At 42.5% G+C, this 18,009-nt stretch overlaps 1 protein-coding gene across 10 annotated transcripts in view; it reads left to right on the top strand.

Annotated features, from left to right (window-relative positions):
* Positions 1 to 18,009, top strand: part of sema4ba (sema domain, immunoglobulin domain (Ig), transmembrane domain (TM) and short cytoplasmic domain, (semaphorin) 4Ba) — a 455,853-nt gene that overhangs the window by 282,017 nt on the left and 155,827 nt on the right. The window contains exon 2 of one of the 10 annotated variants that reach the window (XM_072278298.1): positions 3,272 to 3,429. The exons of 6 other annotated variants lie outside the window; for them this stretch is intronic. The gene's annotated coding sequence lies outside the window, so the exon portion shown is untranslated. Of the gene's footprint in view, positions 1 to 3,271; positions 3,430 to 8,779; positions 8,937 to 9,354; positions 9,570 to 10,125; positions 10,145 to 18,009 lie in introns of those variants that run through there. 3 more of the 10 variants (XM_072278295.1, XM_072278294.1, XM_072278303.1) reach the window with 3 other exon arrangements.

Below are 18,009 nucleotides of genomic sequence, written 5' to 3'. Positions count from 1 at the left end.
TCCCCCTTTCTTTCGCCCTAGGCCTCCTGTCCCATGATCCTCTCCCTTCTCCGGCCTTGTATCTTCTTACCAATAAACTGTCCAGCTCTTGGCTCCATCCCTCCCCCTCCTGTCTTCTCCTGTCAGTTCAGATCTCCCCTCCCCCTCCCACTTTCAAATCTCTTACTATCTCTTCTTTCAGTTGGTCCTGACGAAGGATCTCGGCCCAAAACGTCGACTGTACCTCTTCCTATTGATGCTGTCTGGCCTGCTGCGTTCCACCAGCATTTTGTGTGTGGTGTTCAGATTATAAAGCCTGTTTGTACTACAGTCCTGTGCAATGTATCCCAATATACAGCAATTAAAATAACTCCTTACATCCTTTATTTCACCCTTTTCCTTCCACATATGTTATAAGAAAGATGTTATTAAGCTAGAAAGAGTACAGAACGTATTTATCAGGATCTTACCTGGACTTGGGGACATGAGTTACAAGAAGAGGTTACATAGTCTAGGAGTTTATTCCGTGGAACGTAGGAGATTGGGGTGACTTGATAGAGGTATATAGGATCATGAGGGGCATAGATAGGATAAAAGCACCAGGGAAGAGATGCTGAAAGCAAGAGGCTATATGTTTTGTATTTAATATTAGAGTAATATTTGACTAATCTTGTATCTATATTGTTTGATTAAGCATCCTTGTTTGTTTAAATAATTAATTATGGGTTATATGTATAAATACATGAATGGCATACGCCATCACACAGCCACGTGATATGTGCATGCCTCGCTTAAACTAAATTCGAACTAGACCCGTATTTCAGACTTTGTGCATCTTCATTTGAATTGGTTTAAAGTTTTGAAGTTGCAAAACGTAACATGTTTAAGATCAGAAGTGAGAGATTTACAAGGGACGTGGGGGCAGCTTCTTAATGCAAAGAGAGTGGTGTATTTTGAATGAGCTGCCAGAAATAGTATTGAGGCAAGCACCTTAGCAAAGTTTAAAAACCAGCTCTCCAATCTTTTTTAATCGATACATTGTTAACGTCGTCATTGGCCCAAACAAATGTAACTGTGGGGTGCTTCATTTTATAAATCCAGTGGATTCCAGTTACAGTCGGCCCTCCTTATCCGCGAGTTCCGCATGCGCGAATTCAACCAACCACGAATTGAGAAAACCCGGAAGTGCTGTTCCAGCACTTGTTGTTCGAACATGTACAGACTTTATTTTCTTGTCATTATTCCCTAAACAATGCAGTATTACAACTATTTTACATGGCATTTATATTGTATTAGGTATTATAAGTAATCTAGAAATGATTTAAAGTATACGGGAGGATGTGCGTAGGTTATCGTGGATCGGGATCGAAAAAAACCATAAGTTCTCTTACTAAGTAAGTTGGAACAGGTACATCCGATACTAGTTAGTGTCAGTTAGTCAAATGTTTGTATATAGTATATATTTTACCTTTCTATGCATATAAAATACTTAAGAAACGTATGTTTCAGCGCTGGGCTTGGGAACGGAAATTCCCGAGTTCGATCCAATGACAGATGGCTCCCGAACGCGCTGTCCATCCCTTTCGGGTTGATGTGGAGGATCAAAAACCCAAAACCCCAAAACCCAATAATTAAACCACTGCGTTGCTTAGTAATAATTGTAGCTTTCATCGGGGCAGGGCTTTTCTCATTTTATCCTTTAAATTTGTTCCAATCGTTGACCGACAATAGCCTAACGCTTTTCCAATGACCGATGGTATTTCACCTCTTTCCGATCGCTTTGTTATTTCCACTTTATTTTCAATCGTGATCATGATTATTTTCGTGAACAGAAACACTGCGGATTCAGAGCTCCGCCGCCAGGTCCTAATGCCCACCGCACTGAGACAGGTTAAATAAGGTCCGGGGTTCTGCTAGGTACTAAGGTCCACTGCATTGAGACAGGATGAATAAGGGACTTTAGCATCCGCGTTTTTTGGTATCTGCGAGGGGTCCTAGAACCAATCCCTCGCGGATAGGGAGGGCTGACTGTAATTGGGACACATTTTGGCTCAAAAGTGGTTGCCCCAATTAGCTGAAATTTGATGGAAATAGTTAAAAAGATATAAAGAAAAGACAAACTGAGTAACAAATTAGGTATTTATAATAAATACAAAACAAATTAGAACACTATCAATTGTATTTCTGTACTTTAAAACTGTGTATTAGATCCTAATAGTTATGAACAGAGGAATTCAGTCAAGGAACAAAATCAGTGCAGATAATTCACTGTCTTCATACAGTGCAGTCAGCGATTGTGTCCTCCAAATCTTCATTGTAATTGTCACATTCAAGATGAGTGTCAATATCTTCAAATTCTTCATAGTTCTTAACTTGTTGAAGTAGTGAAATCTTTTCATTTTCACTCCTGGCCTGAATGCTTGAAACTACAGTGAGCAAAACCGTTCAGAATTGTCTTATTGCTTATTTCCTGCCAATTATTAGTGACAAAAATCACTGTTTTTTGAACATTAACACATACAACTATGCTATTTAAAAACTGTTTGCACTAAGCACCATGTAGTGTCTAATGCCCACACAAGTGCATGCAATTGACGCAAGTTTGGTGTGATATACTGTGTCTGCTGCTCCCGGTGCGGCTTTCCATTGGTGAAACCCGACGCAGACTGGGAGACCATTTTGCTGAACACCTATGCTCTGTCCGCCAGAGAAAGCAGGATCTCCCAGTGGCCACACATTTTAATTCCATGTCCCATTCCCATTCTGATATGTCAATCCATGGCCTCCTGTACTGTCAAGATGAAGCTACACTCAGGTTGGAGGAACAACACCTTGTATTCTGTCCGGGTAGCCTCCAACCTGATGGCATGAACATCGACTTCTCTAACTTCCACTAATGCCCCACCTCCCCCTCGTACCCCTTCCGTTATTTATATACACACATGCTTTCTCTCACTCTCCTTTTTCTCCCTCTGTCCCTCTGACTATACCCCTTGCCCATCCTCTGGGTTCCCCCCCCTCCCACTTTTCCTTCTCCCTGGGCCTCCTGTCCCATGATCCTCTCATATCCCTTTTGCCAATCACCTGTCCAGCTCTTCGCTCCATCCCTCCCCCTCCTGTCTTCTCCTATAATTTCGGATCTCCCCCTCCCCCTCCCACTTTCAAATCTCTTACTAGCTCTTCCTTCAGTTAGTCCTGATGAAGGGTCTCAGCCTGAAACATCGACTGTACCTCTTCCTAGAGATGCTGCCTGGCCTGCTGCGTTCACCAGCAACTTTGATGTGTGTTGCAGGTCCAGATATTTGGAGGTTACGGCCCAGATCCGGGTCAGGATCCGTTCAGCAGTCTTATCACAGTTGGAAAGAAGCTGTTTCCAAATCTGGCCGCACGAGTCTTCAAGCTCCTGAGCCTTCTCCCGGAGGGAAGAGGGACGAAAAGTGCATTGGCTGGGTGGGTCGTGTCCTTGATTATCCTGGCAGCACTGTTCCGACTGCGTGCGGTGTAAAGTGAGTCCAAGGACGGAAGATTGGTTTGTGTGATGTACTGTGCCGTGTTCACGATCTTCTGCAGCTTCTTCCGGTCTTGGACAGGACAACTTCCATACCAGGTTGTGATGCACCCTAGAAGAATGCTTTTCTACGGTGCATCTATAAAAATTAGTGAGGGTTTTAGGGAACAGGCCAAATTTCTTTAGTTTTCTCAGGAAGTAAAGGCGCTGGTGGGCCTTCTTGGCAGTGGACTGTGCTTGGTTGGACCAAGTCAGGTCATTTGTGATATTGACCCCAGTTAGGTGGCATAGTGTTCTGAATAAATGAAGGGAGTCTCAGCGATTTTCCCAATTAGATTTTTTTTCCTTAAGAGTTATCCCAGATAAGTGCCCACCCTGATTAACTGATGGTCCAATTAACCAGAATCCACTATACTCAGCTGGTTGCAGTGTGTGGTTGCTGGCCACTTAATGGACCACGGACATATCCTGAGGTTTACTCCAATTGTTGTGACTTAGAATGAGCTACAAGGAGGCCAGAGCTCTCAATGTAAAAGGTCTTTATTCAGCAAAGGCATTTGTTGGAGGGGAGACCTGCTGGGAGAATCTCTTGGTAGTATCTCTTTCAATTCAAACTATATTGAGTTCCTTATACTCTTTATGCACAAAGATAACAGCATGTGGTTGGGGTCAATTTCTATGGTTATAATTGTCAAGCTTACTTCAGTGTTTAGGTGTGGAGAAATTATTATGTAGAAATATAGTTTTACAATTTGTACACCTTTGTCAGGACAATGTAGTTCATATCATTGGCCTGAGAACCTCGATCCAGATGACAGTGGCCATGTTTCATGTACTTAGTGGCAAAATAGCCAGTCTGGATTCTTCCTTGATCTCTGTCACAATGATGCAAAGTATTTTAGCTCAAAATATCTGATGCCTGGTGATGCAGGCTATTAATGTAGTCCTATTGGCTGTATGTATGACCAATGTATCACGGTCCCGTAGGGAGCCAGTACTACATTATTTCAAGACCAATTACAATTCGCACGTTTCATTTGAAGACTGGTTCTGGTTTGTAATAATGGCTACTGTCCTACAACTCTTACTTATTGAGGAGCAGCCGAAATAAACAAGCTAATTAATTAGGTGCCACCCGGCACGTAAATGTTGGCCCAGATCAGAGGCAACGCAATTGGCAATTGGGGACCACTGGAGTTGTGAGTTAATCGTGTTTGTAATTGCATTGTTAATCGAGAATATCATCAGGACACAGCTCCCAGCCCTGGAGGACACCTACAGCTTAAGCTGCCTAAGGAAAGCTACAAGCATCTGTAAGGACAATACACACCCATGCAACCATCTGTTTGAACTTCTTCCATCTGACAGATGTTATAAGATTTTCCATGCCTGCACTTCCAAACTAAAAAATAGCTTTTTCCCCACAGCTATAATTGCTCTGAACCAATTGATCAAGCATCATCCATAAATTTGTTTATTGCTGCTTTTAATTTTGGTTTTATGGCTGTCATGCATCTGAGTTGCGCTTTTGTACTGCTGGACATGGCTTGTACTGTCTGGTTACTTGATTTTATTTATTTTATTTGATGTTTTATAGCACTGAGTACGAGAGTTACAAACTCTTCGCTGTATTGGTGCATGACAAATTGTACTATGCAATGACAATAAAGATATTTCATTTCATAGCATGCCAATGGTTTTGAACTGTCCAATGGAAATAGTCTTTCTTTAATTGTCAGAAAATACCTTGTCTTGAAATAATCATTTGCTTTAACATAATTTAAGATTCCCATCATTATCAAGTGTCTCTGAGCATACTCCCTCTATGTATCCTCCTCCTGTCCTATTCCCGGTTGGTATTCCTCCAACTTTGGCCTTTTGTGAATTTCTGTTATACTTCAGTCCCCCCCTGGCAACCTCAGTTACAGTCCCTTACTGCCAGACTTACACAATAACATTTTTTTCTGAATGAGATGCTGCCAGAAAAGAGGAGGGAGGAAGCAGGAACAGAGCCAAGAAGACAGGTTCATCTTCAGACTGAATTTGAGAGGGTGGGAAGGGAGTTGGTGGGCTAAGGAAAGGGAGGAAAAAGGGAAGAAGGGATAGTTTGGAATTGGTCTTGGGTAGCGAGATACAGTGAAAAAATTGTCTTGCATACTGTTCATAAAATGGCTAAGGAATTGGAGCCGTTACATACACTCCTGGGCTGTTTGGGGGGGTGGGTGGGGAGGTGGGAGACAGCTGTTGACTGCTCCTGGTGTGGAAGCCTTGGGAAGAAAGGGAGGTGGTGGGACTAAAGTATGTTCCGTCGAGGAGGAGCAGTTTCACGTTTCACTTCCATCAGCAATAATTTGGTTAGTAGGTAGAGATGAATGTGTCAAGGCTCTGAGACTAGCACCGGGCTGTTAGGAGGCTGAAGGATCGATGCCCATAAGAGACAGGGGAGCGCAGGTGGTGCACAAAATGCTAACTGTCCTGCTAACTGCTGCACACTGGTGTGATTTACCTACTAAGCTTTATTGAACAAACATTAGACTCCTAAGCATTAAAAAGCAGGAAGTTCCCCCACCTTCCTCTATTCCCCACTCTGATCTTTTACCTCTTCTCACCTGGGTCCCCTCCTCAGTCCCTTTCTCCTATGGTCCACTCTCCTCTCCTATCAGATTCCTTCTTTTCTAGTCCTTGACCTTTGTCACCCACCTGGACTCACCCATCACTTTCCAGTTAGCCTCCTTCCCCTCCCCCCATCTTTTTATTCTGGTATCTACCCCCTTCCTTCTCAATCCTGAAGAAGGGCTTGGCCCAAAACATCGAATATCTATTAACTTCCGTAGATTAGATTAGATTCAACTTTAGTGTCATTGTGCCGAGTACAGATACAAAGCCAATGAAATGTATTTAGCATCTGACCAGAAATGCAAAGAATAGTGTTATTTACAAAATAACTGCGAATAAAAAGTAAGTGCTACAGCACACAATTATAAAAGTACTGAGACACTACAATATGGGTGCAATACTGCTTAGCGCTGTGATGAGAGGTAAAGCAGGGTCACAGCCTCAGGGAAGAAGCTCTTCCTGTGCCTGCTGGTGCGGGAGCGGAGGCTCCTATAGCGCCTACCGGATGGGAGGAGAGTAAAAGGTTCATGGTTAGGGTGAGATGCATCCCTGATAATGCTTTTTGCCCTGCCCAGGCAGCGTTTATGGTAGATGTTCTCAATGGTGGGCAATTGGGTGCCAATAATCAGCTGGGCATTTTTCACCACACGCTGGAGTGCTTTGCAGTCTGATACAGAACGATTGCCATACCACACTGAGATGCAGTTGGTGAGTATGCTCTCAATGGTACAGCAGTAAAAGTCCGTCAGTATCCTGGGACAGAGGTGAGCTTTCTTCATGCCCTGCAGGAAATAAAGGCTCTGTTGCGGCTTTTTTTTTATCAGGATGGAGGAGTTCAGGGACCAGGTGAGATCCTCAGAAATGTGGACACCAAGGAATTTGAAGCTTGATACACACTCCACTACAGTTCAGTTGATGTAGATGGGGTCATGAGTGTGACTCCTGGCATGCCTGAAGTCCACAATGATCTCCTTCTGGGTGTGCTGCCTGATCTGCTGAGTTCCTCCAGCATTTTGTGTGAGTTGCATAAGAAACAGAGCAACCTTACGACCTGACTGGTATGGACAGCAATGGTTGAGTTTATTTTCCCTAAATGTTGTTCGGGACATTCCATTGGTTTCATCACCACCATGGCTGATTTAATGTTTTGTGTGTACAGATCTATATGCTTGTGGATTTAGCCCCACCTCAAATTTTCAAACAAGTATGTCTATATACAAGGCCGGCTGGTGGCGTAGTGGCATCAGCGCCGGAATTCGGAGCGAGGGCTCCGGAATTCGAACCCAGCCGGCTCCCCTGGCACGCTTTCCACGCGTGTTGGGTTGAGTGTCGAGCTAGCAACTTGACCTCTTAAAAAAGAAATTGCCTGCTACAGAAACATGAACAGCAAAAAGTTGATGGCCGATGCTCTCTTGTGAGTTCCTTCCTTCCATGTCTATATACAGAGGGTGGGGCATTAGTGATAGCTGCATCTTCTTGTTACCCACGACGAAAGTCCATGCCTCTATTCCTTATGGATAACAAGGGCTAACTTTTTAGACCTGATTTACTTCCTTAGCTGTGTCAGGTCTCCTTACCAAAGGATGGGTTTAAAAAAAAGCGTTCACCAAGTTGATTCATGTGATACGAGATTTCTAAGAGTGGAGATTGTGCAAATGAGACCTCTACTGTTCAGAATTTAGAAGGATGAGAGGAGATCTCTTTTAAATATACAACTCTATTGTAGTGTTTGAGATACTGTTGTAATGTTTCCCTTCCTGTGGTGTCCAGAACCAGAGGTCAGAGTCTCAAGGAGTCGATCTTTCATGGAGGGATGAGAAGTATTTTCTTTACCTCACAGGCAGAGATTCTTTGGCTTTCAGTTCCCAGGAGGGTATAGAAGCTCATACATGGAGTGTATTCAGGAGAGCAGTTGATAGCCTTTCTCTTTTTTTTGTAATTTATATTTATTGAAGTTCATCATCAATCAAACATTTCCATAAGATGCATTTCAGATACTGTACACATTACCATATAACCTTATTTGTCACAAATCTCCACGTAATATTTATCCAGAAAGGAGAGGAAAGAAAGAACAATCGAAAGAAGAAAACTATGTACAAAGTAGGGAGTGATCTATTTTTTTACAACATATTGACTTGTGAGAATAAAATCAGGTCTATGAGGTATTATGTAGTTAAACCATTTTTCCCAGTATGAATCAAATTGTTCCAACTTATAATTGACAGATCTTCTCAATTTGGCATCTGGGGTTTCTGCAGAAAAGTGGCACTGGGGTAAAAGATAATTGACTCGTGGAAGAGCCTTAAGTTACAAATATCCCACTCCTTTCATTTCCTGTGTTCTTGTAGGTAAATTTCAACTCTCTAGCTGTTGTACTGAGCTTAGAGCACATCTCCAGATCAATGGTTACAAGCATATAGTCAAACAGGCATGACATTTTCTGGAGATGTGCAAAAGGTGCCATAGGAGTACAGGTTGTTGTTGAAATAGAGTTATAAGGGAAGTTGTAAAGAGAATTACTCTGCTAGTTTGTTTCTTAGTTTGTTGCAACAATTAAAGTTACACTCGTTTGGCTTGGGTGTGTTCTCTGGCTGCTGTTATGAAGATTAAACAAATACTTCAGCCGTCTTGCACACACTATGTCTATAGTAAACATTCCATCAGACCCAGCCCCTAAAATGCTGGCATTTTCTGGTAGATTTTTACGTGTATTGCTTTAGTTCCTTGGGAAGAGATTGTTTCAAAAGCAGCAGAAAAGAGATTCCTCAGTTCATCTCTCTTGATATTTATCCTACCTTTTCCAAAGAAAACAGAAAGATTCATAAATTATGTAAGTATTCAGTAAAATTTTAAATTTGTATCTAGATCTAGTTATTGCTTCATCATTGTGCCTTGAATGATTGAACGATGATAATCATGAGTATTTTCTTTTAATGCATCATCGCTCATATCTGCTAGCGTAAATCGCTTTATTTGTGCAACCAGTTAAAAGCCTGATGTTTGTAAGTAGCGGTTAATTTGTAATAAGATCTACAGTCTTTTCCAGCCTTTCCACTAAAAAGGCACTGTCGCTGAGCAGCAGAAGTCCCACAGTTCACTGTTGTATCATTTCTGCTATCTTTGGGCTTGTAAACTTTGACACAAAAACAATTCTAAAAGCATCTCTCAATCATATTGCCAGGGATCATTTGAGACACGAGAGTAGTTAGCTCGGTTTACTTTCTCTCTTGTTGTACTTCTAAGACTGTTTAGGAATTGCCAGTCACCAGTGAAAATACCAAAGCAAGAACTTGACTCCGTGCCCATCTGATTCTTTATCAGTTTGAATAATGTAGATTTATTTGAGACTCACAGGCTCTGTTGTGTAATGTGTGGCGCACTGTTGAAGCCAACATTATCGTTACTCAGTGAGCATACTATATGCTGGCAGAGGATTTACACCCACAGATTTATTGCTGTGCTGGTAAGTTACCGTTACCAAGTAAGACTGTCTTAGTATTGTAATAGAGTTAACAAGCATAAAGAGCTCAGATTTTCAATATGTCTCATTAAGTTGTGGCTTTAAAAAGCACTGGAGGTTGATTCAATTATAATGAGTACACCCTTGGCTTGCCTGCTTAACACAGAATGCTTTTCTAAAACCCCGTACTTTCTGTGATCTGTGCCACATTGTGTTTATCATTGAATTCCAAATTAAGAAATAAAATCAATAGCCAAACATGTAAGCTCATTGCACGCTTAGGTTAGCGAGCTGTGCAGTTGGCTGCTGCCCAGCAATTGAGGACAAGTTTTGTAAATGGTATGCAATGAAATAGAAACTCTGTTTTGAGTGTGCTTCCTGCTGTGTACATGTTGCGGTTCTTTTAATAACAACCCCTGATTTATTTGCGACTTCAGTTCGTATGGAGTTTGGAGACTGCAGACAAGCTTTTTCAAATTGAGGAGGGATCGGCCCTGCTTTTATCTTCAATGTTCTGACTTCCACTCAACCACAAGTTGAATGGTGTTTATTTGTGTTTGATGAAATCGGCCACACAAGTAGGGCTTTTTAGTTTGAAGCTTGTTTTTGGGGTCTGGTTGTAGCGGGGAGACAGCATTATCAGATTGGGTTTGTGTCTATCATTTTCAGAGGCCTCGGGAGATGTAACATTGCACAGCAGTAGCAACTGTATCTTTCCTATTGCTAGAGTGTTGGTAGGGTGTATTGGACTTCATTGACTATTGTAGCACAAATGAAAAGAACTTTGAATCACCTTACATGATTTGAAAGAAGTTGCTTTATTTACTTGATTAATTTCCCTGTGTTGTTTGCTTAAATTGCACAGATATCCAGCTGTAAGTCGAATTGATCCAGGTACAGGTCCTCCCTCCTCAGCTTACAAACGCTCAACAGCCTTTACCCATAGGACCACAAGACATAGGAATAGAATTCGGCCATTTGGCCCATCGTGGCTGATCCATTTTTTCTCTCAGCCCCAATCTCCCGCCTTCCCCTGCCAAGACCGTAAGATATAGGAGCAGATTTTCTATCTGAACGAGTGTTTGGGAAGCCAGCAGTATTGATTTACAGTTGCTGCACGATGGCGGGCAGATTCTACTGCTTGATTTCATATTTCTAACTTGCGAGCTGTTTGGATTACAAATCGATCTCAGGAACGACCTGTACTCACGGTAGATTTTCAAGCTAACCTGGCTAGAGTAGTTCTGGTCTGCACCAAATTGCACTATGTATTTATTTGTATATAGATTCTTAAATTATTTTGTTCTATTTACAGGTTTCCCCCCGCTATCCAAAGGTAGAGCGTTCCTATGAAACCTTTCATAAGCCGAAATGGCGTAAAGCGAAGAAGCAATTACCATTAATTTATATGGGAAAATTTTTTTTGAGTGTTCCCAGACCCAAAAAATCTACCAAATCACATCAAATAACACATAAAACCTAAAATAACACTAACATATAGTAAAAGCAGGAATGATATGATAAATACACAGCCTATATAAAGTAGAAATAATGTATGTACGGTGTAGTTTCACTTACCAGAATCGGGAAGACAGCGAGCACACTGGAAGGTTCACGCATTTTTCTATCATACAGTTCTTTGTAAGCACTCAAAACATCCTGCAAACCTGCCCTAAAACCTATGTGCTCTTTCAAAATTAAAGTAATACTTTTCTGCAATCATTGCAGCACTGTGAAATGGTGGCGAAAATCTCACGCAGTTCAAAGCTATGGCATGCGCGCTGCCTTTATAACGGCTTGCTGCAAAACGAACGCTGAACGCTATTTTCGCTTTTCGCCACTCTCGCTGCTTGGGGTGCGCGCTGCCTCTGTAACAACTCGCTGCAAAACGAACGCTGAACGCTATTTTTGCTTTTTGCCTTTTTTCGTAAAAGTGAAAATCCTCCGGATTTCTTTCGGTTAGCGAAAACAGGTACTAATGTAGGTTTTTCGTAAAAGCGAAGTGGCGTAAAGCGAACTGTTGAAAAGCAGGGGATACCTGTATTTTCTTTATTTATTTCTTGTTTTTTTTTTGTAATTCCCAAGTTAGGACGGTGTGCTCTTGAAGGAGGACCTGCAGTTGGCGGAATTCCCACTCAGTTGAAGCCATTGTCTTTATTTGTGGTCAGAATTGTTGGTTTGTGAGGTGATGTTAGTGGATTTTGGGGAAATAATGCACATTACAGTTACTGTGCATCGGTAGTGGAGGGAGTGAATATTTTGGGCTATTAATGGGGTAACAGTCAGGCAGGCTGCTTTGACCAGATTTTGTCCTTGCTGTTGGGAATGCACTCATCCAGGCAAATGGAAGTTGTTCCATCACACTCTTGACCTGTGACTTGTAGAAGGTGGAAAAACTTCGGAGTATCAAGAGGTCAGTCCTTCAATGCAGGTTGTCTAGAATCTGCCTGCACTTGTAGTCACACTACTCATGTGGCTGGTTGAGATAAGTTTTTGGTTAATAGTAATCCCAGGAAGTGTCAGTATTTTGACAGATGGAAACATAGAAAATAGGAACACGAGTGGGGCATTCAGTCCTTTGCACCTGCACTGCCATTCATTATAATCCTTGCTGATTCTTTATCTCAATAGTGTGTTCCTGTTCTCTTTCCATATTCCTTAATCCTTGTAATGTACAAGGGCATAGAGGGATGAACAATAAATGTTGGGCTTGCCAGTGATGACGATTCCCAAAAATGAATTAAGGAAAGATGATCTTGTCAGGCATGGTAGAAGGAACACCACCCAAGGAAGTGGTGTCAGATAGCAACTGAACACAGGCTGGTACTGTCATCTTTAAACCGGAATAAAAGATTTCAAAAGCTCAAACTTTGCTAAATACAACTTGCAATAGTGGGGAATTGCTCTGAGAGAGTCTGCAGTTGTGCAAAGCTCCAGATCAGTCGTAATTTTTAAAGCTAGCCATTTGAGCCCACAAGTTCATTACAGCATTTATGATTCACATGAACCTCCCCGGTCCAGTTTTCATCATCTTTACCAACCCGTGGATGCCCTGTAGGACCTTCCAGTTGATCCATACCAGCCATGTCCCTGCAGGTTGACGCTGGATCACTCCACTGCCTCAGTTACTCGCCACTCCCACAGCCGTTTGCAGATGGGGGTCCCAGTAGTTCTGGCTTTCTCTGTTGTAATGAAGAATCTGCTGCACAGCACAAGACAATTCCGGCAGTATTGTGACCTGACTCTGCCACTTAACTGAAAATGGCTGCAGCCATTCTGTATTTTGTAAAACAATACATTGGATGGCAAAAGCTCTGGGATGTCCTGAACTTAATGGTGCTGTCCAAATGACAACAACTTTCCTTCTCATCAAAAGATAAAAGCAAAGCAGGCACTTAGAACCAGAGAGTCAGAAAGTTATACAGCGTGCAAAAAGGACCCTCACTCCAGCTGGTCCATGCTGACAAGGTATCCCATCCAAACTAGTTCCACTTGCCATTGTTGGACCCATAACCTTCTAAACCATTCCTATCAATCTGCCTATCCAAATGTCTTTTAAATATTGTTATTCTACTTGCTTCAACCACTTCTTGTGGCAGCTTATTCAATATGCATACCGCCCTTTGTGTAAAAAATATTTACCCCTTAATTCCTATTAAATCTTTCCCCTCTTTCTTTAAACCTTTGGCTATGATCCCCCCATCTCAGAGGAAAAGATTGAGTCTACACATCCTATCTATGCCCCTCATGATTTTATACACTTGATTAAAATTAACACATGCCCCTAGTGCATTCATTAGCAAGTTGAGATACAATATTTGGACATGTTAATATCCATTATCAGCCATTTGGACTATGCACTTTACATCTTTTTACATGGTGTAGCTTTCAAAGAGAACGAGAGGGTGACTTGCTGAGTTCCTCCTTTATTTTGTCCGTGTGTTGAGCTGGAGGCTTTTCTGTGATGGAACACATTAGTAGAGCAGATGGATATTAACAAGAAAGAGGGAATGCTAATTTTTTTAAAATGATTCAAGCAAAACAGCTGGTGATAGGTCTACCTTTGAACCCGACTAAAGCAGCTAATTCCGTAATCCGAAAACAAGGTGCTTGATTATCACTTGGTAGGTGAGCAAACCGAGATTTGCAAGAGTCTTAGATTCTGTAGCTTCTCTGAACCAAAATGTATATTTTTAAATCATTTGCATTGATACACTTTCTGTAATAAATCAGGAAGTAATTGCTAGTCCACTTCATCAAGTCATATAGCACAGAAGCTGGCTCACATTGTCCACGTCTCCCATGAAGTACCATCCATACTCAGCTCATACACAGCACCTGGACCATGTCAGTAATTCAAATGTTCCTCTATATTTTTTACAAATATATTAAGTGGCATTACCTCCACCATCATCTTCCAAGCTCCAGCCATCCTCTGGGTGGAAGAATTCCTCCTTGTGTCCTTCCTAAACCTCTCCTGGTAACTGAGGTACTCCATCCCAGGTAAAAGCTTGGTGAAAGCTTCTCTGCTCCCTCTCCGGGACAATCACATCCTTTCTGTGCTCCTGAATTCTTAACTGGATTTGTTACTGATCATCTTAATTGCACTGAGGATTCTATTGGTATTTGTTATATATCTGTGTTGGTGCGTGACCAAGTGGTTAAGGTGTTGTTCTAGTGATCTGAAGGTCCCTAGTTTGAGCCTCATCTGAGGCAGCGTGTTGTGTCCTTGAGCAAGGCACTTAACCACACATTGCTCTGCAACGACACCCGTGCCAAGCTGTATCAGCCCTAGTGCCTTTCCCTTGGACAACATCGGTGGCGTGGAGAGGGGAGACTTGCAGCATGGGCAACTGCATGTCTTCCATACAACCTTCGGCAGGCCTGCACCCTGGAAACCTTCCAAGGCGCAAATCCATGGTCTCACGAGACTAACGGATGCCTATTGTTATATATCTGATTAACTAGTTTTGCTTTCGAATGTTGGTTGATTGTTTGGTCCTTGTGATAGCAGCATTCGTTTGGCCCAGTGCTTTGTCTTTGTTTTCTGTGAATGAATCTCAGTTGTGGTTAAGAACGTGGAGGAAGTTGATGACGAGCCGTTGGTCTGTGGGCCTGACCATTATGAGGGGGCTCCCAGCATGCGTACACTTCGACGCTCTGTTCTAGGAGCTCTTCATCCATGTAAGGAAAGGCCCTAACCTAGGGGGAATTGTTTTATTTACCTCCTGGGACCACTTATTACTATGAAGTGCTATGGAGCAGGAGCACACAGAAAATTAGAGCAGGGGTAGTTTGCCTGGCCTCTCATGTCTGCCGCTTCATGATTGTTATGCCCAAGACTCTGACCATACTTTAGTTCTCCAACCTTACTTCAATTCATCGACCTTACAAAAGGTTATCCACCTCGTCTTTAATGCCTTCAGTGGCCAAGCCTGAACAATCCTCCAGAGATTCACCACCTGTGAGAAAAGAATCCTTTTTTTGTACACCTATGTTTAAATGACCACTCCCTTTTCGTGTGACTGAACAGCCATGTGACACACACCAGTTGGTGAAGAACCACAGATGTGGTGCATTAATCTGACAGGGTATAGATTCTACTTTGGTATTGATTGCAACCAAAATTCTAATTGTTTTGACAACTTGATTTTTTAAAATGTATTTCCAATTATAAATTTAATTAAATAGAGTACTGCACAGAAATAGGCCCTTCAGCCCATTGGCCCGTCAAGTCTGTTGTGAACCACTTAAACTGCCTGCTCCCATCCACCCGCACCAGGACCATGGCCATCTATACCCTTACGATCCATGTATGTATCCAGACTTCTCTTAAACATTGAAATCGAGCTCACATGCACCACTTGGACTGTCAGCTTGTTCCACACTCTCACGACCCTCTGAGTGAAGTTTTCCCTCATGAAATAGTGCTGTCTGAGATAGTTGTGTAGCATTTTAAAACTTCATTTTCTAAAATGCCAACTTGCTGTTAAAAATATTTTGTAATTTCTTTGAGAATGACTCCTAATGTCTGATTTATCCAACTGAGAATGTAAGCAATAATCATCTTAAGTCTCTGTCTCAATCTACTGTTTGAGTTCCAATGAAAATATGCAAAACTTTTTTCTAGCTAGATGGTGTATTCCCTAACAATTTAAAAATACTTTCAAAATCTATTGATTCAAATCCAAAGCTTTGCTTCAATGCTTATGGCTCGCTTGAATGTCAGTAAATTCATGCAATTAGGGAAACTTACAGTGGTAATTAATGCATCCTGGGATTGCAGCCAGTGTTATGGATAAAGTCTACTTCTGGCATTTCTTTATAGTATTTTTTTTCATTGACAGATGCACTGCTGTCAGTAGAGGTTTGTGACAAAAACAACCGTTTATTGAACCACAATGTCATTTGCTCGGCAAACAAAATCTGTTCAAAGCACCGAGGAAACGGAATCTACAGCAATTTCTCCAAATAAAAGTGAGGAAATGCAGTGAGTGGAGGATAGCTATATGTAAATGTTGTGCATAGTATCAGTGTTATCCACTTACAGCAGTGTGGCCACCAGGCAAATGACAGAGGAATTACACAGTCATTGCTCCAGTTCACGACCTTTTTTATGCCATGGACTCTTACCATTAACTAAGGCAGGGGTCCCCAACCTTCTTTGTACTGCGGACCGGTTTAATATTGACAATATTCTTGCGGACCGGCCGACTGGGGGGGAGGGGTGTTCAAGTAGGGTTAAACTCACCTCAACATGTCTTTTACAGTTAGGGTTGCCAACTTTCTCACTCTCAAATAAGGGACAAAATTAGCAGTCAAATCCTGGGACACTTTACCCCCTAAAAGACTCCCATGACCATGAAGCCTTGCACGGGCACCTGTGTGCGCATGTGTGACGTGCGCATGTGATGTGCTCATGTGCGTACGTGCCGAATTTTTTCCCCCACAAATCAGTTTTGCCTTCATCTTCCCGACTATCCTGTACGTACATTATTTCTACTTTATATAGGTTGTGTATTTATCATATCATTCCTGATTTTACTCTATGTTAGTGTTATTTATTTTTGATTTTATGTGTTTTTTGGTATGATTTGTTAGGTTATTTTTTGGGTCTGGGAACACTCAAAAATTTTTCCCATATAAATTAATGGTGATTGCTTCTTCGCTTCACGGCATTTCGGCACGAAAGGTTTCATAGGAACACTCTACCTTAGCGGGGGAAATACGAGACAAACCAATTTAGCCCAGTTTACAGGATGTCCCGGCATATACGGGACAGTTGGCAACCCTATGTTCAAGTTCAACAGTGCGTGACAGGGAATGAGGAAAGGTGCAGCTGACTCATATTGTTTCCTCGCGGTCCGGTAGCACATGCTCTGCGGCCCGGTGGCTGGGGACTGCTGAACTAAGGGATCTGTGGACCCCAGGCTGAAAACCTATGCTCTAACTTTAGTTACGGTGTTGTAACAGAATGTAGCTGTTCTTTGAAAGACTGCAGAAGCTCGAGCTCTGCTAAGTGCAACTTGCAATAGTGGGGGAACTGTGCTGTCTGAAGTTGAGTGAAACTCCAGATCAGTTGTAATTTTCAAAGCTAGCCAATTGACCCAACATGTTTGAAATAGCATTTACGATTCAGCAGGTTGGTAGCATTTGTAGAAAGAGAAACAGGGTTATTGTTTTCAGCAAACAACAGGAATTCTGCAGATGCTGGAAATTCAATCAACACACATCAAAGTTGCTGGTGAACGCAGCAGGCCAGCAGGCAGCATCTCTAGGAAGAGGTGCAGTCGACGTTTCAGGCCGAGACCCTTCGTCAGGACTAACTGAAGGAAGAGTGAGTAAGGAATTTGAAAGTTGGAGGGGGAGGGGGAGATCCAAAATGATAGGAGAAGACAGGAGGGGGAGGGATGGAGCCAAGAGCTGGACAGGTGATTGGCAAAAGGGGATACAAGAGGATCATGGGACAGGAGGTCCGGGAAGAAAGACGGGGGGGGGGGGAACCCAAAGGATGGGCAAGAGGTATATTCAGAGGGACAGAGGGAGAAAAAGGAGAGTGAGAGAAAGAATGTGTGCATAAAAATAAGTAACAGATGGGGTACAAGGGGGAGGTGGGGCCTAGCGGAAGTTAGAGAAGTCGATGTTCATGCCATCAGGTTGGAGGCTACCCAGACGGAATATAAGGTGTTCCTCCAACCTGAGTGTGGCTTCATCTTTACAGTAGAGGAGGCCATGGATAGACATGTCAGAATGGGAATGGGATGTGGAATTAAAATGTGTGGCCACTGGGAGATCCTGCTTTCTCTGGCGGACAGAGCGTAGATGTTCAGCAAAGCGGTCTCCCAGTCTGCGTCGGGTCTCGCCAATATATAAAAGGCCACATCAGGAGCACCGGACGCAGTATATCACCCCAGTCGACTCACAGGTGAAGTGTTGTCTCACC

Source organism: Mobula birostris, chromosome 14 (genome assembly GCF_030028105.1).
Source record: "Mobula birostris isolate sMobBir1 chromosome 14, sMobBir1.hap1, whole genome shotgun sequence".
Classification (NCBI taxonomy): Eukaryota; Metazoa; Chordata; class Chondrichthyes; order Myliobatiformes; family Myliobatidae; genus Mobula; species Mobula birostris.
Note: the sequence above shows the minus strand (reverse complement) of the source record. Positions and strands in the feature narration are given on the sequence as shown.